The sequence below is a fragment of the Ursus arctos genome, unplaced genomic scaffold (genome assembly GCF_023065955.2).
Source record: "Ursus arctos isolate Adak ecotype North America unplaced genomic scaffold, UrsArc2.0 scaffold_21, whole genome shotgun sequence".
NCBI classification, from domain to species: Eukaryota; Metazoa; Chordata; class Mammalia; order Carnivora; family Ursidae; genus Ursus; species Ursus arctos.
In genome coordinates this window covers 7,295,036-7,322,207 of record NW_026622886.1, presented here as the reverse complement: position 1 = coordinate 7,322,207, position 27,172 = coordinate 7,295,036, and the positions used below count along the sequence as shown (strand labels likewise).

General features: G+C 50.3%; 1 protein-coding gene and 1 long non-coding RNA gene across 4 annotated transcripts in view; one reads left to right on the top strand and one right to left on the bottom strand.

Annotated features, from left to right (window-relative positions):
* The window catches only part of LARGE1 (LARGE xylosyl- and glucuronyltransferase 1), a 516,017-nt gene that overhangs the window by 454,319 nt on the left and 34,526 nt on the right, over nt 1–27,172 (bottom strand). Inside the window, exon 1 of one of the 3 annotated variants that reach the window (XM_044384455.3) lies at nt 17,569–17,716. The exons of the other annotated variants lie outside the window; for them this stretch is intronic. The gene's annotated coding sequence lies outside the window, so the exon portion shown is untranslated. Of the gene's footprint in view, nt 1–17,568; nt 17,717–27,172 lie in introns of those variants that run through there. 3 annotated transcript variants of the gene reach the window in all.
* Nucleotides 17,682–20,876, top strand: LOC130544484 (uncharacterized). The gene is made up of 2 exons (XR_008960795.1): nt 17,682–17,766; nt 18,498–20,876. It is a non-coding gene; the product is annotated as an uncharacterized LOC130544484 (long non-coding RNA).

The window sequence follows — 27,172 nt, the reverse complement described above, 5'->3', positions numbered from 1 at the left end:
GTAGGTGACCACAGAAGTTAGTATCCTTGTCCCAGTTCAAGAAACAAGAAAAGTGACGTTTGCAGCAGTGGGGAACAGGTCCGAGACCACCCTCCAACACATGGTAGAACCGGGGAGCCCCGGCTCTGACCACAAACTAGATCTTAGGTCATTGTGGTGCAGGACTGGGTCTGGGAAGGACTCCAGACTTAGGGGTGTAAGCATGCATCCTGACCGGAAAGAGCCTCACTTTCTCTCTCCCGGCCAGGCTGACAATACGTCAGTGTGTCCACATGACTGGGGTCAGAATATGGCACCCAAGATAGTCCTCTGGCATAAGGACTATTTGAGTAAATGGCATTGAGAAAAACAGACCCAGGATGTGCTCTCTGCCTTCTCCCTACCTGCCTGGAAGCAGGGCATAAATTCCCCTGCAAAGGTGCCCTCTCTTCCCACATCAGAAAGAGAGAACACCTTTATCATCAGTGAGGCAGACAGCACCAAGGAGAACCTACAGACCCTGATAGATAACCCTTTTCTGCCATCAGTGCCCCCCATATAGTGACCTTCCCACAGTTCACCAAAAACCCCTTTCTTTTTATCTTTCCTTGTCCCGCCCTAGCTGCTTCTTGGGGGGGGGGGGTCTTCTCTTCTTTATCTGAAGCCTCCTCTCCCTACCCCCACGCCCCATAAAACTTTCAACATCCAAAAAAATGTATACATTTTTCTCCCATTAATCTGTCTTCTGTCAGCTTATTTCACAGCTCTGGACACTGAACCTTAGAGGGTGGAGAAAAATTTGTCCTCCCTGCCGCAGCTCCAACCTACCACAGGCTGTCCCTGTGCAGTCAGGATATCTGCTATGCCCCTCCCACATCACTGAGGTGACCCAGAGAGGTACGTCCAACCATGAGCCTCATTTGACAGAGGAAGACACGAGGCTCTGATCGCTTAAGTCAGAGTTGTTCAATACCACACAGCTGGTAAGAGGCAGGGTTTGTTTTCAAACCCAGACTGCCTAACTCCATAGCGTAACTGTTTTGCAACATGCCACATGCCAGAATCATGTTTGCAGATGTGTGTGTGTGTAACCCCTAATAACATCTACTTTCAGAGTGGTCAGGCCTAAATAAGTATGCCTACAGTAGCAAGGATGCCTACCTTCCCATATAAGTTGAGCTAGAAAGAGCAAGTTCACCAGAAAAGGACACTGTTTTGTCTTCTGTCTCAGAACCTGTCTTGAAGCAGACACTAAATATTCACCGAAGAAAGCAAACTTCCTTCCGCTCTTTGGCCACAACACTCCAGGGACCCCGCCCCCACCCCCCAAGAACACCTCTTGGCTCAGCTGTGGACAAGAGGAACAAAGTGTGAAATGAAACTGTTCTCAGCATGTCCCCAACTGAGTCCCCACCAGACAGGCAAGGAAGGTGGCCGGCTGCAAGCACGGCCCCGCCTCGCCAGGCACTCCTCTTAGATGCTGGACAAGAAAATTAAGTTGCCTCTTAGGGATTAAGTAGTTTACCAAGGCACTGTGCAATGGACTCTGAAATCCATTTATATCCAAAAAATGCAATAAAACAAACCTCACACTCAAACAGCTAACAGAAAGTCAGAGTTGATGAATGCAATTATTAACGTGCTTTAAAAAAAAAAAAAAGGAACTTGCCCTCGGCACAGATGACAGGCCATGAGGGATTGGTCAGGAAGCTTTGCCACATATAAAACAAATTCAAAAATAAAAGTGACTATTAATTACTTGAGCAGTTGTTGGCAAAAAAAAAAAAAAAAAAAAAAAAATCCTGTCCTGGGAGCATGGGCTTCTGTTTCTCAGTGTGAAGTTCCCTTTTTATAGCTCAAGGGCTATCCTTTCACCCACCGGCTCACATCAGCCCTCACCACCATGGTCCTTATTTTTTAAAAAACACAAAGTAAATCCCCCAGTGCTCTAATCAAGCTCCCTTGCTACTCTGAAGGGTAACCTTCACGGAAAAGAGGCCACTTGATAAATTCCAGGAGAGTAAAAATAAAACATAATGGAAAAGATAGTCTAATCATCAAGGCTAATTACAAAGGAAGAGTGTCGCTTTTTCCCCCTAAATGTCCCTAGTTTATTTAAAAAAAAAAAAAAAAGGCCAATCTAAAACAAAGATGTCCTTTGTGACGGGTTTGAGTAAGAACAGAAGAAATCTCAGGGGAGACAGTTATGACTTCTACGTGTAAAACCAGAGAAAAAAGCTTTTGAAAAATTCACATATTTATTGGTAACACATTTAAATATATACGATGTACCAACTCGGTCCAAGAGGCTGGGGAAGGTGCTGGAGGGGGGCACACTGAATCAGGCAAGACTCTGCCCTCCACGAGCCTATGGCCTCGTAAAGAAGACACACCTCATTCCAGCTGATGGTGGCCTTAGAGATGCCCAGGAGCAGGACCACGGGGCACCGAACAGAGAGGGATGCTTTTGATCAAAGGAGGACAGGGGAGGCTTTCTGGAGGTGACACTGAAGCAGAGTCTTGAAGGAGGGGTGGGAGGTGGGGGGGCTGGAGTGAGCACCGAGAAACCCCAATGACTTGTCCCCTACCTGTCCAATGCAGAATCAGGGGAGAGACCCCAGCGGCCAGTGAGCCCCTCATTCTTAACCAGGGCTGCACATGAGAATCACCTGGAACCCTTGTTTGCAGAATGCACGTGCCAAGCTCTGGCCAAGACGTAGTGAGTCAGAATTTCAGGAGCAGGGCTTATAGGAAAGGCCCCCAAGGAACTTCTGATAAGCAGCCCCCCTTAAGAACCACTGATCAACACCATTACCTCATTTTTCAAAGTGGGGGAAATGAGCTTAGAGAGGGACTCCTCATTCCTTCCACCGTTCAACGCGTATTTACTGAGCACCCACCTAGCAATACAATGGTGAATAAAACAAAGATACCTGGTTCTCATTTAACATTTTCGCTTATTAAGTCTTAGCAGCAACACCGTGGGGTATTGCTCTCATCCAAGACGAGGAAACTGAGGCCAAAAAGATTAAGAGAACACAAGTAATAAGTGATGAGTGAGAGGATTCAGCCTCAGCCCTCTGAGAAGCACCTTCCACCTCCCAACTGCTCATTGAGGGCGTCCTATGGACCCAGCCCTTTGGTATGCACAAGGAATGGCCTGTTTTTAGAAGCAAGAACAGAGCAGGGCAGGGAGAGGGGGTGAGGGGGCTGTAGGGGGAAGCAATGGACTTCCACTAAAGAGATTCCAGAATGTTCCACATGCGGAGTCCAACCAGCATAAGAGCAGATTCATGGCTATCACAGCTCTCTGGTGTCCGTGTTCCTCTGGAAATGTTCTCCACCCAGCTACACGACCCTCCACTTGGAAGGGGGCCAGGAACTGCTCCTGACGGAACTATCCATGTGGGGGGTCTCAGCAGCTCCTCCACTCTCAGGGCCTCACTGAAGACCAAGTTCCGAGGCTCAAAGCCTCTGAGGTCTCTGCAGCTCCTAAGAGTAATAAAGCAATCTACTGACCATCAGCAAAAGAGAGCAAGACACAGAGGCAGAATCCCTCTGGAACTGGGACTCAGAGTCACTGTGGGTCACTGTGAGGAAGGCTTCTGCGGTGGGAGAACCAGAACAGAGCCCTGAAGTCAGAGGAGGCGCACGCCGAGCTGCCGGCCCTTCCGCTGACAGCCGTGTGACACAGTAGGCAAGTCGCTTAAGCACGGATCACGCAACTGCAAAACGGCGATTTGCAAAGGATTTAATCAAACAGCTTTGAAAACACTCCACATCTTACCTGGCACATGACAGGTGGTCTACAAATGGCCAATGCATCTGAATTTGTTTCTAAATGTAGGTTCTAAAAAAAGAGACAAGACCCTTCCTAAGGTTAGCTGTCGGGGGAACCTGTCATTATCTTTCTCTTTTTCTTCCGATTTCTGTTTTGCCAAGAGCAAGCAGAAAAGGCTAAAATAGCATCTAAAGTCAAAGTTCACTGGGCAGATGGAGCTTGGCAACCTCTGGGAGTGCACCTCATCACCCACATGCCTTCTTGGTTCTAAGCTGGAAACAGAAAGACATAGACTCTCCTCGAGGGCAGGAGAAAAACCATTATGAGCTTTTGATACTCAGACCGCAAAATGCTAGAGTTCAATAGATGTGTGCAATCAACGTTCCCAGTGGACAAGCAACTGTAAGAAATGATGTGGTCCGGAAAGAGGTAAAGCTAAATTAAGCATCCAGTCGTGGTCAGTTTCCCAGGGACGATGCTACGAAAACACTTATTTAAACCTTTCTTCCAGTTGTTGATACAGAAACAGGAGCAGTTAGTAACTACTGCTCTCCCAGTAAAACAAAACCCTTCTTTTAAGTCGAAACTGATGACAGACTGGATCAGACAGCAATCGCAGCTTACCCCACGGGAGACCCTGCTTTCCACCATACACCCCCTGGCCGTGCAATCCATTTTCAGGCCCCAGGCTTGAGGAAAAAATTCAGAACTTCAAGGGAGCTACTCCTGCAGACCTATGTCATGATAATAATGTTATATTCCTGTACTTAATAATTTCAGAATGGCATCTCAAGATGGTCTTTTCTTTTTTAAGATTTTATTTATTTATTTGACAGAAAGAGAGAGAGCACAAGCAGGGGGAGCGGCAGGCAGAGGCAGAGGGAGAAGCAGACTGCCCTCTGAGCAAGGAGCCTGATGTGGGGCTCGATCCCAGGACCCTGGGATCATGACCTGAGCTGAAAACCAATGCTGAATCGCCTGAGCCACGCAGCATCCCTCAAGATAGTCTGAATGAAACCTAAGACAAGAGCTTTACAGAGACCCAACAAACCAGGAGTCGGAAGTACACTTTGGGGAGATAATGAACACAGACAGAACAGAAACACAAATCCTTCCTCTGGCTGGTAATATAACTGGGTCCCCACAAGGCTTCCAGGAGAAGTGCTGAGAGGGGACTCAGGGGAAGGGTCCCAAGCCATCTCAATGGTCCAGTGCCATCTGGGGCTTATAAAAGGTGAATGTACTTCTCAAATAGTGGTGCAGACAGAGCCAGACGTCAAAGGCATCTGAAACCTCCAGGTACTTGGGATTTGAGGTCACCTAGAGCTTCTTTCTACAGATAACAAATTAAGCCCAGGGTAGTGGAGGGATGGTCCCAGGCTTGTCCAGCATGGCGGGGCCAGAAACCATCCTCTGCTCTTCTGGTCCACGTCCTCCCTTACACTTTCTGGGACTGCCCAGAACCACCTCGTAAGCCACAGCAGAAGCTCAAGCAGAAAAGAAGCAGTCAGTACCAGTAGCCAGATTCCAGGAGGAGCCTTGAAGAGCCTCAGCCAACATTTCTAGAATGTTCTTCACTGGCCCCTATACAAAAAATATCATTCCCTTGTGTATCAAAAGTCCTTTCAACTCCTAGAGTTTAGAAGTAAAAAGAAGTCAGAAGTCCAGTATCAAAGAGAAACCTGGGTTTAAAGCCAGCAGTGTGACCTTGATCTGACTGATAAAAACAACAAAATGTAGTCAAAAGGTGAGAGCATGGGGCGCCTGGGTGGCTCAGTCGTTAAGTGTCTGCCTTCAGCTCAGGTCATGATCCCAGTGTTCTGGGATCCAGCCCCGCATCAGGCTCCCTGCTCAGCGGGAAGCCTGCTTCTCCCTCTCCCACTCCCCCTGCTTGTGTTCCCTCTCTCGCTCCCTCTCTGTCAAATAAATAAATAAATAAAATCTTTAAAAAAAAAAAAAAAAGGTGAGAGCAATCCACCTATCCATCGGTGGACCAACAGAAAAATGGAATGTGATACAGACATGCAATGGACTGTCATTCAGTCAAAAGGAATGTTCCAACCTGGATGAACTCTGAGGACATGCTGCTAAGTGAAATAAGCCAGACACAACAAGTACTATAGGGTTCCACTCATATGAGGTACCTGGAGTAGTCAAATTCATGGGAACAGCGAGTGGAATGGGGGCCGCCAGGGCGGGCAGACCGGAGAAGGGGACTCCTGTTCCGTGGGTGTTGAGTTTCAGTTTAACCGGAGAAAGAGAGCCCTGGGGGCTGGTCATACAACGATGCCGATGTACCCAAATGACTAAACTGTACATTTTAAATGGTTAAGATGGTCGATTTTATGTTATGGGTATTGTATCATAATAAAAACTTAAAAATAATGTTTAAAGCCAGGACCCAGACAAGTGAAGCGCCTGGAACAGAAAAATCACCCCAGCGAGGAACCCTGGAGTCCAAATGTCCTGGGGCAGAACTGGTTCCTCTAGTCAACAGCAGGTGTGGCCCGGGGAAAGTCACCCAACCTCTCCCGTCCTCATCTGTAAGGTGGGCAGCAGGACCACCCAGGGCTCAGAGGGGACAGTTCTGGGAACACATGTGTGGGAAATAGTTAAGAAAGCGCCCGGCACTCGCTGAGTGCTCATACCCTGGAATCACCAGGTCAAAGTGGGGACGATGGCAACACAGCCGGCTTGCCAGCCCGCCCCTCCAAATGCCCCAACAACGGAAATGGTACATCCGCTTCCTTCATCCTAGAATCCTGGGGAGGTGGCGGGGGGTGCTAAAGCCTGGTCAGCCTGAGCGTGCAAGGAGGCAGCGTCATCCACGCAGCCTCTACCTCAGCCTCCTGTCCTGTCTCCTCTGTTCTTCCCCCCTCCTATTCCCATCTGGACGGCGAGGAAAAGGTCAGCAAGCACAGCCCCGTCCTGCTGGTCTCACCAAAGCCCCGCGTTAAAGGGAAAGTGGCTTCTGCACTCGGTTTACCTGGTGGGCAAAGGATGTCAGCCTTCACAACCACCCACTCTGCAAAAAGAGCCAAGCCCTATGGTTTTGCTAGAGGCCCCCCCCACACGCACCCCTTCGCCCCACAGCACGACGACGCAAAAAAGCAGGACCAGCTACAGGCAGCATATTGTCATAGAACGAGCCAGACCTGGACTTGAATCCCAACTGTGGGACCTTGGACAGGGGGTTAACCTGGCAGAGCCTCAGACTCCTCACCTGAGGAACAGACACATCGTCAGCCTGGCCGCTCCGGGTCCGCAGACAGCCCCCCATATGTGGTGGCACACCCCCAGCCCCACAGGCTCCTGAACAAATCAACGCTGTCGCCAAGCTAAGCACGTGACTTCTGCTCGCCACTCTTCCCCCGGAAGTAGCCACGTGGCCCTGCACTACTGCAAGAGCAGGGAAGGAAATCCCGTCCCCAGAAGAAGAGGACGGGATCTGGGTGAGATGCAGAAGTTCCTAACACAGACACAGTCTTCCGTGCTCAGGAGCCACAGCGAGGGGAGGAGCTCAGACACACAACCCCCAAGAAGACACAACAGAAAAGGAAGAGAAAGGAAGAGTCCGCTCTCGCCCCCTGGGGGCAGGCAGTGGACAGTCCATGTTATCAGGGAAGGCTTCTCTGGGGTGGTGACATCTGAACTGTGCCATGAACACCACGGGACCTTCCCACGGAAGGGGCTCACAGCCAGACTTGAATAACACTGCACTCTTGTACTGACTTTCCACTTCTCCAACACGGAGTTCGGGGCTCCTCCACAATGAGATGACAGTCACTGACACAGGGGTCCCGGGAGAGCCAGCCCTGCTCCATGTCCCTGGGGGCTACCATGATGTTGCACATGGGCTCAACGTTGTGAAATGTAAGTTCTTATTAGAAGCGCTGTGTCTTTCTTCACTAATAAAGTGACAACTCTACTACCAATGGGGCAGTCCAGTAACACAATGGCCAAAATTGTTACCAAAAGTAAAAAAAAAAAAAAAAAATTAAGATTTTATTTATTTATTGGAGAGAGAGAGAGAGAGTCTGAGCAGGGTGGGGAGGAACAGAGAGAGGAGCAGACTCCCCTCTGAGCCGGGAGCCAGACACGGGGCTCGATCCCAGGACCCTGGGATCATGACTTGGGCCGAAGGCAGATGCTTAACAGACTGAGCCACCCAGGTGCCCCTAGAAGTAAAAATTGTCAAAATTGTAATGATCATTAATGTTACTATTATAGCTACTTAGCTACTGGCACTCACATGTACTAAGTGCTTATGACATGCCAGGCCTTACCTGAATAATCTCACCTAAGCCTTACTATTACTATTAATAACCTATTTTACAGATGAGAAAACTGAGGCACAGAAGTCAGCAGAGTTACCCCAGATTGTGTGAATGTGATCCAGAAAGTGGATTCTCTTCATACCGGGCCTCAGCAGGGAACGTGGTGTCCCCACCTCTCCACACAGCACTTGGCAGACGGGAACACAGGGGAGCCAAAAGACTGTGGTTCAAGTCCCAGATCAGCCCCTCCGCAGCTGCTTGACCTTGGGCGTGTCATGTTTGGGAAACATCTGGAGCTTACAGGTATTAGCTTATAGATCTGAAGGTTGTAAGTCCAAAACAGGTTTCCCAGGGCTTACAGAGTCCCCTTGTTTTTAAGTGGAGATTAATACAGGCTCACAAGTACCTGAGACAATTAGAATAAAACAACATGAATAAAGTCCTTGACACAAAGTAAACTCGCATGACGGCGGCGGCCTGCTTTCCTCTCGCGCTGGCCAGCTTCCTGCCTCCCGATGAGCAGGCGGGCAGTGGCATATCTCACCACGCCTGGACGATGCCGCCCCTATTTCTAGGAGTCCAGGCCAGGCCTCAGACTCCTTCTAGGCTCAGGTGAACTTTATTAGGAATAAAAGGGGAGCAGGGGATAAGAGTGCTGCTTTTTTTTGTTTTAAAGATTTTATTTATTTATTTGACAGAGATAGAGACAGCCAGCGAGAGAGGGAACACAAGCAGGGGGAGTGGGAAAGGAAGAAGCAGGCTCCCAGCAGAGGAGCCTGATGTGGGGCTCGATCCCATAACGCCGGATCACGCCCTGAGCCGAAGGCAGACGCTTAACCGCTGTGCCACCCAGGCGCCCCAAGAGTGCTTTTTTTTCCCGAAATTTGTAAATTGTGGTTCCTCGCTGAAGACACCAAAAGCAACCTGGAGTTTTGTCTAACCAAACAGGTCTGGCACGCTTACGTTCCCGTTTCACCTGGATACAAAGTCAATATGGAACATCCCACATGTGTTAATCCAGCAAAACTCATCCCTCCTGTGTTTCCAGGAGACAGGGACGCACATAGGGGTGCAATGAGCTTCCGTGAACGAACTCCCGTCTTCAGCGAGAGGTGAGGCCTCCCTTTTCCACTGACATGGCTCATGACAGAACCTACACTGGTGGGCCTTCCCCAAGAAAGGCAAAGAAAGAAAGGAGAAAGGTGGGAACGGCCCTTCAAGTCACTGCGGGCTGTTAAGGTCCCTTCCAGGTTTAAGGGGCTCCGACTTACTTCCATTATCCTGGAGTCCCCGGCAGTGCCCACACAACTGAGCTGGATCCCAGAGAGGCCCCTATTTTCGGGAGGGTTACAATAAAGATCTACACGGAGTATCTATTAAATACCCCAAAGCCTAACACAGTAAGTACATGGGCGATGAAGACGAGGGGAGTAGAGAAAGCAACGCTGGCTTCGTGTCACTGGAGAAAACTGCAGGCGAGCTGCCGTCGGCCTTGGGACCCGGAGTATCCAATGCTTCCTTTACCTGCTTCAGAAACACAGGCCCACGTACGTGTCTCCCAACAGGACTGTGACCTCCTCAAGGATGCGGATGCTGCCTTGTTCACCACACTGTCCCCAGTCCCAGAGAGGAGACTCAAATGCTGGCTGGGTGGATGGACAGCTGAGTGGACAGACAGAGATGGGGCTGGCCTGGGAGGCTGTGTGACTGCCTCGAGGCTGCCAAAAGTTGAACGCGGATTTAACTGGTCAGTCGAGGGGCGCCTGGGAGGGTCAGTCGGTTAAGCGTCTGCCTTTGGCTCAGGTCATGATCCCAGGGTCCTGGGATCGAGTCCTGCATCGGAGCCTGCTTCTCCCTCTGCCTGCTGCTCCCCCTGCTTGTGCTCTCGCTCTCTATGACAAATAAATAAATAAAATCTTTAATAAAGTAAAAATAATAAATTAAATAAATAACTGGTCAGTCAAAGCCCTTAGAATAAGGCTTTCCCCAGAGGCCTGTGGCCACCTTTCTCCAGGTCCCACTTCTCAGAACCCAGCGCGCTCCTGGCCTATGGCCCCTGGGTTCCACAACCATTGCCTGTATTTGGCCTGTGGTCCTGATGTGGCCTCATCCTTCGGGCCCCATCTCTCTCACTCTCTTCCCATGTGTCTCTCCCCATCACCTTTACCTTCAGCTCTGCCTCTGGGTTGGTCCACAGTTTCTGGACGACCACAGATGTGGATGACCGCCCCAGCCCAGAATGCACAACACATTCAGATGACTCTTCCTCACCAAGGAAGCTGACCTCTACTGGGGGACACAATTCAGTGATGCCTGCCACCCCGCCCCCGACACACAGCCCTCTCTGACCCATCCTGAGGAAGGGCAGGTGCGGCCGCGAGTCTCGTCACTCTGCCCACGGGCTGCACACACTTGCTCCACTCAGCAGGACTGTAGATCATTTCAGCTTGATTTTTTTTTCTCTCCCTCCCAGCCCGACCTAGAAATATTATCATCAGTACATCAGGAAGTAGGTTTGGTTTGGTCTGTTTGCTTTCATTAAAGAACATCCTGGCAAGGAATACTGGTGTCTTGTTTCTCTTCTGAGTGACAATGACACAACTCTACTTCAGGTAAATAAATGTTTTCAACCTAAATGAGTCACCTGGTGGGAACAGTGAGTTCGTAAGCCTGCATATGGGCTGACCCCTTTCTCCAGCAGGGAAGAGGGTAGCATTGCGTCTGGGATTAAAAACCACATAGAACAATGAGACCTCGCTTGTTTTTCATGGTGATATCCATTGCTATACGTGTGGAAAATAGGGAGATAGACAGGGAGATCATTTAAAAGCCTGGGGTCAGGCAGAGTTTTCCCTGGGGTAGAATCCAGCTACAGCACTTTCTTGCTGTAAAATCCCCGAGGTGGGAGAAGTGCTTAACCTCTGACCTCCGTCAGTTCATTTGTGGTTATGAGGATTAACTTAAATCACTTCCGATCGTAAAGCATTTGAAAAATCACAGCACGTGATAAACAATTAAGGCAAACTGTTGTAACATGTACCGATCGCACAGGAAGGCACTGTGCTGTCTGATGTGGTAGTCACTAGCCGCGTGAAATGAACTAAAAGGAAGTCAAGCCAAAAATACAGTCTCTCAGTCACATGAAACGCATGTCAAGTGCTCGTTATCTACCTGTGGTTGGTGGCTACGGTACTGGACAGTGTAGACAGGGAGCATTTTGTCACCCACAAAGTTGTATCGGACAGCCCTAGTATGGAGGGAAGGGAAAAACAGCTTGAAGCAAGAGGGTCTGTGTGACCTGAGGCAAGTGACTTAACATCTTTGTGCCTCACTTCCTCACCTGTGAAAATCGGGTAACAGCAGCGGCATTATTCAGGGATGATGACTGTCTGCTACGCAAGTGCTTATAATAATGCTTCCAATCAAGGTAAGCACTCACCAGCTAGGACCCTACAACAGGGGACAGACACAGGTATGGTGCAAGAAGGGTTACTGGGAGAATTAAAAAAATATATATATGTAAAGCATAATCCCCCAATGGGGCCAAATACATAGCAGACACTCAGTTCATTTGTTGTTTTTTTCAACAAATGTTTATAGAGCACCTACTATGAGCGGGGCATTCCTCTAGGCACTAGAGACATAGAAATTAGCAAAGGCTCTGCCCTCCTGGAGTTTAGGATCTCAACATATGGGGGATCTATTATGCTGATATAAACAGAAGACCAACATTTTCATTTTACCACGTAGCAATTGCTCCCAGTAATGAAGGGAGAATGCTGCCAAACAGAAAGCTACCCCCAAAGAGGTGCCTAATAAAAGTGCTCTTCAAATGGATGGATGGATGGATGGATGGATAGATAGATAGGTGGGTGGATGGGTGGATGGATGGATGGATGATGGATGGGTGGATGGATGTGTGGATGAATGGGTGATTGGATAGATGGATGGATGGAAGGATGGATAGATGGATGGATGGAAGGATGGATGGAAGGGTGGATGGATGGATGGATGGACGGACAGATGAACGGATGGATGAATGAGGGAGTTTGGAGGAGGCTCAATAATGCACAAATAATGGGTGCCTAGACAGTGCAGTCAGTTGGGCATCCAACTCTTGGTTTCGGCTCAGGTCGTGATCTCAGGGTCATGAGATCAAGCTCAGAACTGGACTCCATGCTCGACAGGGAGTCTACTTGGGATTCTCTCTCTTCCTCTCCCTCTGCCTCTCCCCACTGAGCATGCCCTGTCTATTTCTCTATCTTTCTAAAATAAATAAATCTTTTAAAGAAATTCATAAATAGTGAGCTGGGCCCTGTGTGACCCAGTTAATTACCCGCTGGTGGGTGTGGCAAACTTAGAGAGCTATTGCCAGGAGACACTAATAAATGACCCCACAGCAGTGTGCAAACGGTTATGCATAAAAGCTTCATCATCTTTAACAAGAATCTTAAAACCCAAATGACGGGATAGAGATGGCCTTCACATACGTGCCCTCTGGCTTCTATTCTGGGCTCTGCTCTGACTCACCCTGCCAGCTGGAGCTGCTCACTCCCCTCCGTAGTACCCAGGGAGTGGAAATGAACCAATCAGGGAGCCCACACCCACTTCTCCCACCCATCTCTCCCACCAGGCCAACAGCTTTTCGCTGGTGCTGGACAAACAGCCACCCAAGAGGGAGGGATCCCAGTGCCCAGCAAACTCCTGCCCAGCCCTCAGACTCACCTGCAGGCCTGAGCAACCTGCATGCTGGCCCCCGTTCCATTTCTCACTGGGCAGAGCTTTCCCAAGAGGTGGCCAATGGCACCATTCCTCTGCCTGTGTTTCTATTTGCAGAATCTAAAAGCTCATTTTGGTAGGTTTGCAGCTCCCTGACACAGCTAAGTGTCATGGAAGGGGGCCATGTTGAATCGCTGGACCTACATCTTACCAGCAGGGCGGGCCTCAACAAGAGATAACTTCAACGAAGTGACCAAGTATTCAGTAGGAACTAGTTTACATCCTGTCTAGCATGTCAAGATGGGTAGACAACGGGAGATGTGGTCTAAGCCCTATGGGCTGACATTATTAGGGTCAGCTGGTCAACCCGTGCCTCACCCGCCTCCTTATCACTCCGAAGAGGAGGGTGAACTGGAGCCGAGCAATCTCTTGCACATGACCTTCCCTATTGTACCACAATCATGTTGCTTTTCATCCTAATGAAAAGAACACAAGGTATTTGGAAATAGAGTACAGGAGTTCACATCGGCGACGTGTTGCATCCGCACCAGCCTTACTTCGAAACGGTTACAGCAAGGCATTTGCTTATTATAGGTCTCACACATCCATGCACATGCGGGAACACCACCATGGAATCCCTGGGCTCGGCCAGAGAGAGCTAGGGCTGACCTGCCTCACCCTAAGCAGTAATCCCTGGGAAATGGCAGGTGTAGGATGCTAGTTAACATATAGTTTACATATGCACATGAAAATAAACCACCAAACATTCATGTAAAAATGCTTGCCTTGAATATCACACTTCAAAACACTCAGGACTGGATGATGTCTAAGGGTCTGGCTGTGTTTGATATTCTGCAGTGATTTCTGCTAGGAGATGAGCTGGCTGGGAGGACAGGGCTGACACAGGGAAGCGAACGTCCCCTACGTGGCCTAAAATGATCTCTGTCTACTTCTGCCCTCACCCCGTCACACTGAACACCCAGCACCCCAACCAGGGCCTCTTGCCTGTGGTGCTCCCCAACATGGCCTTCATAGAATGACGGGTGAATTCCAGTCCCTTGCACGTGGATTCTTCCCATTAAAGAACTGTCAGCATACTCTATTATTCTCATTCACTCAGGGTCCTTTTCCAGGCTGCCCAGGCCCTGGTTTGGGCCACCGGAGACCAGCAGTTACCTCTAATTCCACTCGTTTTGCATTTTCTGCAGTCCCACCCCATGGCAGGCTCAGCCTACAGACGTGACGGTGACCACAGCTGAGCTCGAGGGGCTAAAACACAAAGGAAGTCTGGCAAGGTACGCAGCCGAAACTCAAAATGAAATGGGCTCCGAGAAGTGCTTCAGCAGAATTAAAGAAGACGGTAGGAATTCAGGGCAGCAGTGGCTGACTACAAAGGTGGGGAAGTGGAATAAGGGTCTTGGACTGGGCTGGAAATGAGCAGAATTTGGACAGGGAAAGCAAGAGTGGGAGGTGAAGGAGAGCCCTTGGTTCCCAGGACAAATTTCTGATACCTGTGTATCTTTCAAGAACCCTCTCTTCGGACCCATTTTCTCCTTGGAGCCAGCCCCTCTGTGACCCCCGAGACTTCTGCAGCGCCCTCCCATTTTTTGCTTGTCAGTTGGCTACTCCGTGCTTGTCCTGACCCTTCTAGGCCTGCTCACCTTCCCCATTCTCTGGGCCCTGACCCAAGACAGCACTCCCTGAGTTGGCATTAAGTGTGGCAAGGCTAAAATTAGGACTGTTTCCATAGATATCTAGACTTCTCTGTAGCAAATCTGTTCAGCTCCCAAGTGAAAAAAAATTTTTTTCCATTCTATCTGCAAAAGGAACTGGGGTGGGGGGGGGGCAGATCTGGAAAATCCAAGCTGGCTAATGTCTGGACACGCCTTTGAGCCTTCCTGAGCCCATGGGAAGGGAAGGAGGAGCCTCCCCTTCTGTGCAGTGGCACGCACTGGGTTTGTCTTCAGTGGGCTATAAAAGCCCCCATGACAAAGGAAGGACAGCAAGCATGGGTCACCAACGAACTCGGCCTCGCTTCATCGTGAGGGGGGTCCCCTCCAGGAAGTGGTTCTACTTCCTCCCATCTCAGAGACACAATGCAGATCAGTGAGGTCAAGAAACTGGCTGGCCCTGTAAGATTGGCCACACCATTCACAGTTAATACATGGCAAGCCTCCTATTTGAACCAACACAGTTAAAACATGAGGTTCAAAGACGTTCGGAGAGCCTCCCATGGCCACCCAGCAAAGGGCTGTCGTTGTGTTAATGATGACATGGTAACAGTAATGACAGGCACAGCTCACGCCTGTTGGCACTGTTTTGTTTTAGGTTCTGTGCCCAATGCTTCTCTGGATTCTCTCATTCCATCCTTGTTATGGGTTGAACGGTGTCCTCCTAAAAAAGATATGTGGAAGTCTAACCCCCAGCAACTCAGAATGTAACCTTATTTGGAAACAGAGTCATTGCAGATATAATTAAATTAAGATGAGGTCATACTGGAATAGGGTGGGTCCTTGAATCCAGTATGACTGGTGTCCTTATAAGAGGACGACATGAAGACAAACTGAAAAAACACCATATGATCCCAGGGGACAGGGTGAGTTGTCCACAAGCCAGGGGATACCAAAGATGAATGCCGACCACCAGCAGCCAGGAGGAGGAAAGAAGGGTCCTCCGACAGGTTTCAGAGGGAGCGTGGCCCTGCTGATACACCTTGACTTCAGAATCCCAGCTTCCAGATGTCTCCTCTTTTGAGCTGCCCCGTGTGTGGCGTTTGGTGTGGCAGCCACGGGAAACTCACACAATCCTCAGCACAATTCTATGAAGACGTAGACGCTAAGACAGTCAAGTTTTATACCGAGGGCACTGAGGCTTCATTAAGAGCAAATAATATTGGTAACAACTACCAACCTGGTTCTAAGTGCTTTACATATATTAACTTGTGTTATCCCCACAAAGACCCTAACCGCATCACTACCCCATGAAGTCCTCCCAGTATAAAGAGGAAAGGGAGGCATAGAAAGGTTAAGTAATTTGCCTGAGGTCACACAGCTCATAAGTGGTGGAGTCAGGATTCAAACCCAGACCCGGAAATCAGGGCTCTTACCCACTATAACCACCTGAACCCAGAAGAGAGAGTCTAATCAGGACTTGAATGCAGGGGCTCTGGTTTTAAAGCCCCCATCCTTGGCTTCTGTCTCAACTTTGTATTCCACCTGCCAAATAGAAAGCTCTGCGCTTAGGGGCCCTCAAAATGCTTATTTGATGACATAAACAAATTAATTAAATGAGCAGTGGCTTGCATACATCCATTAATTCAAATTAAATTCAAATTAGTTCATTTTAGCAGTTAAAACTGACCCAGGTCCACATGGGCAAGAGAAAACAGGAAAGAAGCAATTAGGGCATCTCCAGTACTAAGCAGGGAGAGTGAAATAAAGCTCCTCACTTACAAAGCTTCTAGGCACTCAGTCGTTTCCATAAGCGTTTACTGAGTGCCTACTATGTGCCAGCATGTGTCAGGCCACGGGGTACAAGGGTCACAGGTCCAGCCCAGCAAGGACATGGCAATGGTCAAATGGCCATAAATCCTGGCAGGCACCTCCACGGATGCCAGGACAGAGGTGCGGTCAGAGGACACAGCAGAGGGACCTAAATTTGCCCAGGTGCACAGCAGGGCTTCAGAACAGGGCACGTCTGAACCACATCTTTAATTTCAGCTTATTGCGTATTTTAAGGCCCACCCAAACACCTCTCTTTCCTCCCTCCCTCCCTCCTCCTTTTTTTTCCCCTCTCAACTTTTCCCTGGAACAGATTTTTCTCACTGCATGAGCCACACCGGTGCACATTTAGCAATGTTCAATTTTCATGATCACTAAGCCCCAGTGGAGGGAATAGAGTGAATTGTTCACCCTTGGGGGAAAAAAAGGTTTCAAGGGAGTCAGAGCCTCGCAGAACTCAAGTTAACAGACAACTAGTGATGGTTACTAGTGTTCATTCAGCTAAACCAACCCTCATTTGTTCACAGAGAAAACAAACTACTGGATTCTTTATCAAGAGATGGGGAGAAAACAGTACCAGGAAAAGGGGAGGGGGAAGCAACGTGGGGGGTGGGGTCCTGGGAGCCAAGGAAGAAGGATCCAGAACAGAGATGCGTCCTGTCACCAACCTTTCAGCCAGCCACTCGCCCACAGCAGGCGGGCATGGTCATCGTGCACTGCGTGGCTTGGCAGAGAGAATGAAGGTTCAGATGTGCCCCTTTAACGGGGCAAACACAGTGGTTCCAAGAGCACCGTGCACCTCCAGCAGCTTAACTGATAGCAAAGAATACTGGTAACGACTACCCACCTGGTACTAAGTGCTGTACAGATAGTAACTTGTGTAATCGCCTACCCCCACCCCAGCACAACCCCATGAAGCTACCCCATTCTGAAGCGGAAAGCGAGGCGCGAAGCAGTCAGCGCTCCCCGGGACTGTTAGGAACATCGCCTTCACCGCCAGAGAATGTAACACGGTGCCCGGGCAAATGACAAGTAGCTACGCTTCTCTTTCGCCGTGACCGTCCCAGCCAAGGAAGCTGTGCCCAAGCCCCGGGAGAGCCATTTACGTCCCCGGCCCTGAATGGCCACGGCTGGGGAGCAAGCTCTCATGGCAGGCGTGGCAGGAGCGGGCGTTAGGCTCGTGCTGGGAGCTGGTGTTCCTGGAGCACACGGGCGGGAAGCGCAGAGCCACGGGAGAGGGCCACGGAACTGACCTCGCTGGGCCAACCAACACCAAACTCGGATCCTTCCACCAGGAAACATGCCCACTCACCTGTGGCCTGGAAGACAGAGGCCTGCCCGTACGGAGGGGGGCAGACCTGGCCGCCGGTGACAGAGCGGCTCTCCTGGGGCCCGGCAGGGGCTGGCGGAATCGGACCCCGATCGGGCACCCACCTCGCTCCTGAAACGGCTTGCCTCTTGTGTTTGGGTTTATTATTTCTGCACTGCCACAAAAAGCCCTTGGATCGGCGTGAGTATTTCTTTTTTTAACCCCCCTGGCATGAGCGGCACACGGCAGAGGCACGCCTCGATTAGCTCAAGCTGTTCCTGGACTAATGAGACACACCGTGGAGTTTATCTGCGTAGCCTCTTCTGAATGGCTCGCGGGGCCCTCCTGCTCTCAGCCCTGCACGGAGGCGGGGGGTGGGGAGCGGGGGGGCTCCTCAGAAACTCTGCGGCAGGTGGGCAACCCACAGGGCCCAGCCCGCCCAGCCCAACAGCAGACCCCAGCCCCGCCGGCCTCCCCTCCCCACTCCCTAAGAAGCGACATGGAAGTCAGGGAGCACTGAAGTGGGAGTCAGGAAGCTTGGCCACTCACCAGCTGTGTGGCCATCAGGGAGCCTGTAGTCTATCCGGGCACTAAAAATTGTGGGATCCCTTCTCTTCACGTGCCATTCTCTACCCTCCCACTGCCTGCCGCCCACCCACACCTCACATTCCCTCTGCCCCATCCACTCCCACCAGGTCTGGATCTGCCTCCCACCCCAGGCTTGGCCTGCCCTCCTCCAGGCACAAAAATCCAAATACAGCCACGGATTTCACCTCCCTCCTCCTGAGCCTCAGCCCCCACCCCTGCCCGTCCCCTCCCCTCTCACCCAGCACCCCTACTGCATTTTCTCTCCCCCTCCCACCCCTCCTCCCACCTTTCTCCTGCCGCCACTCTAGGAACTTCAATGAGAAAACGGTACCTTCTTTCCACAGACTGCCCTGTGCCATCCCACCTCTGTCAAACCGAAATCTCCTCTTTCCCAGCTGACTCAGTCCTTTCCTAGAGCCGGTGAGGATCCCGAGGACAGGCCCTACAAGAGACTGAAGGCCAGAAGGGTCCAGCCAGCCAGGGTGACACCTGGCTCAGACACAGATGAGACGGCGGGCCTTCACTTCTAAGATTCCATGGCAACTGTCTTCGCACACCGCGGCATCCCCTCTCTCGTGAGCAAAGACGAGCCTCTAGTCTGATTGGACCTCAGAACTTTTTCACCAAGGTCTCAAGACACAGCCCAAACACTAAGGCAACGGAAATGGAGCAGCTGACATGGGGCGATTCACCCAACAAACATTAGTTACGTTTATTAGTTTAAACGGATTGTAAAATAAATAGCATCTGCCCTGTTTACTGGAACAATGTGGCGGGGGGGGAGGGGAATGGTGAAATATATTTAATCCTTAGGGGATTAAATATCCCCATTCACTGGAAAGCCTGCAGGAGACCGCTCTGGGTTCACATTCCACCTCCATAGCTTACTGGCTGTGCAACCTTGGGCCAGGAACTGACCCTCTCTGTGCCTACTAAACCATCCAGCACACCAGATCGCCCAGGGACTAGAACTGATCCTATGCTGCTGCTCTTCTTCTTCTTCTTCTTCTTCATCATCATCATCATCACATGAAAGTTTACTGAGCCTTTAACATCATCCTTTATCATCATCATCATCATCCCATGAAAGTTTACTGAGCCTTTAACATGTCAGGCAATAATCTAAGTGCTTTACATGAATCCATTAACACGACAACTCTGAGAGGTACAGACTGTTGAGATCTTCATGTCACAGATGGAGAGAGAGGTCAAGTAACTTGCCCAAGGTCACACAGCTAAGTAGAGGATGCAGAATTCAGCCCTAGACAGTCTGGCTCCAGAGCTACACCATTCAATCTGAGATGTTAGGCCCAGTGGCCAGCAAAGAGTAAATCATTCAGCAACTCACTTGCTAGGATTATTATCATAATATTGGCTTTATTTTTATAAAAACCATTGCCTCAGAGGGATGATTTTATTTTGCCTTTTTGAATTAAATTTCAGTCCTAGGGGCACCGAGCCTAGCGTAATAGCTTCTATTTCTGCCTGCTATCCACTCCCATCATAGTGGAGAGAAAGCCCGGCTGAGGGGACTGCCTGCTTACAGTTTTATGGGTCAAGCTACATTCTCTGGGCCAAAGAGGCTGGGGGGTATCTCCATTCGAGAACTGTTGGCAAATCTCTCTGTGGCCAGGGCCAAGTGCAGAATGACAGCTACCACCTGTCCCTCTTGACGGGAGAACAGTGGGGGCAGAGGGCCGGGCCACAGAGAGAGAGCAATGCTCCCCAGCCTGAAATACATATGCCCACTTCCAACCATCCAAGGGGCCTCCTGGCCAGGCGGGGGCTGCCCTCCCCAGCCTGCCACGCCAGCCACCTCCCCTGAGCAGCCCTAGGCATGCCCCCAGAGCGGAAGAGCAGTGCACCTGGCAGCAGAGAGCCCTTTGACTTTAGAGGGAGTGAGCCACTCGATTCCGTTTAACTGAAAGCTTTGCCCAACAGAGCCCAAGTGTGCTTGTCAGCAACAAGCGGGGGTGGGAAGCATGGGGCAATGAGGAAGCCCCCTGCCACCCCACCCGGAATGGGCTCTGCCACCCAAGTCGCTCTGCAAGGTGAGGTGTGGCCTCTGGGAGAGACCCAGCATCCTGGGCTCTGAGCCGGGATGGCTGGTCCCTGTGCAGCATCATGGCAGCCACCCAGGATATTGCTCAGTCCAGAAATCTCCACCTGAACGTCCCAACCTCAGGATTTTAGACAAAGTGTCACAGAAGGAAACCTATGGATATGGGATGGTCAAGAACCCAGGCTGTGGAGCACTACAGGTCTGCGTCTGAATCACTGATCTATGCTCAAGCCATAACTTGGTATTACGTCTGTGAGCCTCAGTTTCTCATCTGTGCAATGGACACAGAACCAGGTTAGAGCTCCAACCCTGGAAAAGATCAGCATTGCAAGACAGAAACAAACTGCCCCCCCACCCCACATCTCCAGTCATCAGGATTTCTCAAAAGCATGCCACACGAAGGTAATCTCTGAAGTCAGAAGTCAGGGGGGCAGATACTCTCAGGAGGGCAAGGGTGCGGAGTAGGGGGGCTCTGGGGTACTGGTCATGTCCTATTTCTTGATCTGGGAACTGGTTATAGAGGTGGACTCCCCTTGTCAAAATACATCAAGCTGCACGCTTTCTTTTCTGTACTTTGCTGCTTGGATAATATGCTATACTTCAATTTTTTTAATTTGTTAGAAAAACGAACAAAATAAAACTTTGGTACGAGATGCATAAACTGGCCTTTGTCCTCAGCTCAAAGTGAGAACTCTAGATGTGAGCACACATCTTCCCACGAGAGCCGCCTTCACCCAGGGCTGTATTTACAAGGCCAGCCCCTAACGGCACAGCTGCCCGTGCAAGCCCTTGGTGGGGCTCAGGGATCATCGTCGCCAGTGATGCCAACGCATCCCCGCTGACTTCCACAAATATTTACCGAGCAGCTACCATGCACCAGGCTTGGGTCTAGATGTGAGCAAAACCCAGAAAGCCCCTTCTTTAAACAGGCTTATTTTGTGGGCCTGAGGGAAGAAAGGAAGGAACGGCATTTACCGAGGCCCTGCTGTGTACAATGATGATGCCCCGGGCAGCACACTTGACATATAGCGTAAACGTAATACTCCTGCAAACTTCAGGCTCATCCAGACAATCCTTGGGGCCTTCCTGCCCCTAAACCTCTGGTGTAAACTACCCAGTCCATGCTGAGAGGAAGCCCAAAGCCTTCTGTAAGATTTAGTTCCTCCAAGATTTTATTTTTTAGACAGCGAGTGAGCTGTGGCCCGGGGTGGGGGCGGGGGGAGAGAATCTTAAGCAGGCTCCAAGCCCAACACGGGGTTCGACCCCACAACCCTGAGATCATAACCTGAGCTGAAATCAAGAGCCAGACGCTTAACTGACTGAGCCACCCAGGCGCCCCCTCCAAGATGTTTTGAAGTAACTAGCAAAGCAGAGCTCCAGAGACAGCTTATCTGAGTCCAAACCTCAGCTGTGCAACTCTGGGTAGGTTTCTTAACTTCTCTGTGTCCACTTTCCCATTCTCAACATAGGAGATAGGACGACCTGTTAGGGTTCCGTGAGGACTGAATGAGAGGATCCAAGGAGACAATGAGATGCTTAGAACAGTGCTTGACATAGAGTTGCTGCTGCTGTGATCTGCGTGACTTCTGCCCGTTCCTAGCGCCCTGCCCCTTTCTCTACGGTCTTCCGTGAAACTTACCCCAGTCTTCATTTTCCACAAAAATCCAAACACACAAAGCATCCACTGTGGTCTCCACTGCTCATTTATCTTCTCGTCCCTCTCTGGGAGGGGAAGCACGGACAGAAAGAGAGAGACACACAGATGGAGAGAGGGAGGAAGAGCCAGGGCATTCTGGCTTTGGCTCCTCCCAGGACCCGCGCCACCCAAGCCAGGAGCCACACTCGCCCTGTGCGGGTCTGAAGCGAGCCGCGCTCTAACTGGAAGCCATGACCCAGATCTCACAGAATCAGTGTGAAATACAGAAGGTAAAATCGCGCAATAATTTTTATACGTATTTTGGTTGTACTGACCTAAATACAACCGATTATTACAATTCGTTTTACCTATTTCTTTTTAATTTTTTATAGTATTATTTTATTATAGTATGTTAGTCACCATACAGTACATCCCTGGTTTTTGATGTAAAATTCCATGATTCATTACTTGCGTATAACACCCAGTGCTCCATGCAATACGTGCCCTCCTTAATACCCATCACCAGCCTATCCAGAGGGGAGGGGGGTGGGGGAATGGGATTAACTTTTTTTTTTTAACCGTGGCTGCCGGAAAGCTTTAAATCACCCGTGTGGTCTCTTTTTCCATCAGATGATACGAACGTAGCTGATTAAGGTGTTTTCCTACACAAGGCCGTTGCCTCCTTCAAAGGCACTTTCATCCTCGCTCTTGAGATCAATGTTTCACTCGATACGTTAATACATGTGAGACAAAATGCCACAGGTGCAGAAACTCCACCCGAGAGGGAAGGATGGAGTCTGCCTGAGGTCATGTGCTTTACAAACGCTGGGGCCAGAACCAGGTCCCCAGTCCAACCAAACGCCAAGCCAAGCTTTTTACCACCTCACCTATGTCTCCAAGCCTGCCCCACGCCATCACCTCCAGGAGAGAAGGAAGAACTAACAGGCAATCCCTTGCCACCAGGGTCTCCCACAGGTGGCTGTGTTTTAGCGGGTAAGACCGCCTGGTACCTCAAGGGGAGACAAAGCTCAAACGAGGTGTGAGTTAATGTCTGCAGAGATAAAATCAGGATGTGTGATACTCTGACCCCTTTCACAGCGGGCCCTACGTGACATTTCCAATCTCAGGTCCTTCTCATGTTGGGTACACTCAAGGCACCCAGCAGATCTCGGGGCTCACTGCTAAGGGGGGGGGGGGGCTCACCATGGACCAAGCACGTTGCGTCTTGCAGGAGGTAGGGAGGAATCCTCCCAATACCCCGTGAGACATGGAGTGTTGATGCCCACTTGACAGACGAGGAAACCGACTCACAGGGAGGCTCGTCATGTGCCCCGTCGCCCAGCGAGCCAGGGGCACAGCGCAAATTCAAACCAGCCCCTGCTTATCAACTACAATCCGCCCCTCATTTCATGCCTCCACGAGCCCTTGCTCCAGTGCAAAAATACCCTTTTACCCCATCTCCTGTTAACACTGCTCTCTCTCTTTTCATAAAACCAATCACTGCTGCCCTTGGTCCCCATGAACTTTAAACACCATCTATCCTGTACCTCCTACAAAGGGTTAGAATTCATCGCTTACGTGTCTGTTACCTCCATCAACAGTCTCAGGCTCTTCGCAGGAGAAGCTTTGCTTTATCCACAAATGTACCTTCGGTTCCTGGCCCAGAATCAGGCACACAGGAATTAGTTAATAAATATGTGCTGACTGAAAGAAATCATCAACCAAGCAACCCATCTTGACACCGTTTTTTGCTCTGAATACTTTTCCCAACCAGCTTCCTCTTTCTGCATTCCGATGTTCCTCCCCATGGGTGGCTTCTCCACCCATCTGCCTGCACGGAGAGAAGCCAAACGCATTGCTTTCCATTGTAGCTTGGTAACACCAATTGTCACCTCTCCACTTTTATTAATTGCTGGGTTAATGAAGCACTCCAAATTGTGCCCACCCACGCTAACACGAAAGTATCTCTGGATGACCAAGAAAACAGCATCGAGCTGAAGCAAAAGACAGGATCTCGGAGCCTTTTGGACCCGGCCTGGCTGCCATATTTCTCAGACTACGTGGGTCCAAGTCACATCAGATGGAAGAACAGTCTTACCAAAATCTTCGCCATCCAAGGCTTCCACACAGCAGGCAGGCATCAGAGTGAACGCTGATGGACGTTCTCATCCCAGCGCCCTTGCGACGCTGGGAGTATGCTCGTGTTGTGCCAGCTTTCAGGGAAGGACACGGAGGCTCGGAAGAGGAATATGCCACAGGCTTGCCCAGGGCCACCACGCGGATCCCTGCACGAGGCCCACCCAGTCCCTGCCGTCCAGGACACGAGGGCCACTCTCCTGCCTCCTCCTTGTGGCCTGGCCCACTTTCCCTGACTTACCTGCCTCGCTCTGATCAGTTAATCACAGCGGGGCTGCCCCACGTGGTCCAGGTTTTCTTTCCTCTGGGTGCGTTTCCCCATCCCTCCCCAACGTAAAAGCTGAAGCTGTTTGCATCGGAACCTTCAGCAGAATCTTGCTTTCAAATTCTAGAACAAGTTTTCCTACAGGTGTTTTCGTCCCCTCTGCTGCTCCCACTTGTGACATGGGCGTTCACGGAGGTACATTCCTGTCCCTCACGCGCGCCTGTCTCTGCACCATTCTGTGTGCAGCGAACACAGCAGCGGAGGGAGGAGCAGAGGGGAAGATTTACTGTATGTGCTCACATACTTTTTTAGGCTTCTGATTGCAAAAAATAATGTCATCCTTCCAAACCATCCCCTTCTACTTTATAAAAAGCAGCTTTTTTTGTGCTCAATGAAGATACCACGCAGGCCACAAGGCCAACCCGTGATGACATTCCCTGACAGGCTTCCATATGGAGAGTCTAACATTCCAGATGCCTTTGCCATGTACCAAGTTTCCAGAAGCATAGTTACGAGCACCCCTGGGGCCGAGAAAGGAGTTTTGCGCACAAGACATGCTGCCTGGCTTCCCGTCCAGCTTCCCGAGCAAACTGCTCAAAGCCTGCAGCGGGCCCGGGAGCCCCCAGGGGTCCCTGTGCTAAGTCGCCAGGCGACGTCAACTCCTGCTCTCGAATGAGCAGGTGGACAACTCGAAGGGAAGGCGTACATCTGTGTGGGAAGGCTGATCGAAGCCTCTCTACCCAGAGAGGAATCTAGGAGATGGAAGGTAACACAGAATTATAATCAACTTTCTCAAATGTAGGTAATAAACCGACCCCTTTCAAAGGAGAGGGAGAGGCTGGTTGAAAAGCACAGGTCTTCTTGTATGAAAATAGTTGTCAAGTGCAAAAGATCACAGCAAAGGTTCATGGCTATTTTTGTTTGTTTATCATCAAAATATAAACCCCCAATTTAAAAAGTTTTGTTGAATTAGCAGCTCCCTCTTCCAGGACATCACGGAATAAAGACCCACGGATCTCATTTTGACAAAGACCCGCCTCCGAGTCTGTTTCACCCAAGTTAAGCCTTAAGGGTTAGGGAAACAGGTACGAGGAGCAGAGCGGTGATACCTCGCCTGTGTATGAACATGTGGACACTGACATCTGGGACTTACTCTCCAGGACAGGAGGCTGACTGTAAAGGTCCCCAAGGCAGCAACGACCAGGACCAACACACCACATGGAAGAAAAGTCTCCCACAACACACACACACAGTCAGTGCTAACAACCTTCCCACACCTGCCAAACCACCTCTGTCCTTCCAGACTCCTTGTCCTGCTTGATGGAAAGGGCCAGTGACCCAGGGCCAAGGAAATCCTATGTTTAAAGCCATCTAACTTCTGTCTAGATCTTGCCAAGTGGCTACCACTTCTGCCCCCAGCAGTCACAAGGGGGCCAGGAGATGAGCCAGCAGGAAACACTGAAACCTTGAGGAAAACACCCCCGGTGAAATTCAGCTGGGAAAGCCAGGGCCATCTCATCAGGAAAAATGGAACAGCAATGCTGACCTCTGCCACAGAAAGGAACTAATGACAGTAAATAATGCACTTTGCAAATGAAAGTTCCATACATACCACAGAGCAAGAAAATGCCCTTAATTACCTCACGACAGCACTTCCAGTAAACTCCTGAGGTCGGATCTCCCAATAACAGGTGTGCATTCCTGGGTTACAAAAGTGAGCCCCAATTTCTATTTTCTTCTGTTGTTCTTCGACCTTCTCTGTTAGGATTACCTTGAACTCTAAGGGCCCAAAATTATGGGGATTTCAACAGACTGATGGAGCCCTCTTTCGATTTATTGCTCCATACTCCAATTTTCCTCACGATGGACCAGAAATCACCCTGCCTCTCCGCAAATCTGGGGAGGCCATGAGACACGACACAGAGCTGGATGAATTATGTGGACAATGGGAAGACTTGTCACTTTGTGCCCCAGCTTCCAAATCAACAACTCAAGAAGGCTGGATGAGAATATCCCTACAGACCTGCTGGGCCACCAGCCCCAGGGGAGACCATACAATGGAAGAAGCCTGTTTCAGCCTCAGCATCTAAGCCCGTTCCCATGGGACACAACAGAAGAGACAGCAGACAGACTCCTCCACCAGCTGTGGGGAGGGCGGGCAATGCCCCTCTGGCCCAAGTCACGGTCACCTCCTGCCTGAATTAAAGCAAGCCCCTCCTACAGGGTCTCCCTGCTTCCATCTATGGTCCCTACAGAGGGTCCTCAACAGAGGAGGGTCCTAAGTGACACTCAGAAATGGGTGGGCTCAGGCCAGTCCTCCAACAGCCCCAGCGCACAACCTGAACCACCGAGCCTCCACTCCTCTTGGACCTCATCCCCTCCTACTTTCTTCCTGTGCTCCCTCCCTTCCAGACACTGACCTCCTATGGTTTCTCAATTAGCAATTGAGAAATGGCCTCAGGGCCTTTGCACTTACCCCAGCTCTTTCTCCATTATCTCCATGACTCATCCCTTTATCTTTTCCTATGATAGCTCAAATAGCTTCCAAGAATCCCCACCTGAGCAACTGAAACCTGCAAAACTCTACCCCCAACCCTCCCTCTCCCACAACTGCAATTTCTTTTTCTCCCTGGGACTCTTCTCACCCCAGAAGGCTTGATCTATTTTGCTTCTTTTGTTAGTCTGTCTCACTCGCCTGGAACACCTGGAACGTAAGGTCCTGGAGGGCAGGAAGGCAGCTCACGTGGTAGATCTCGGTCAACACTGGCTTCCTCCATTTACTACCACTCACTAGTCATTCCTGAGCAGACTGTCCCTCCAGGCTCCTAGGAACACATCACTTTAAAGCACATGTATATTTGTAAAGAACGTGTTCCTGGGTCACCGTCTGTGGGACCTCTTTCCTCTGATGGCATTAAAG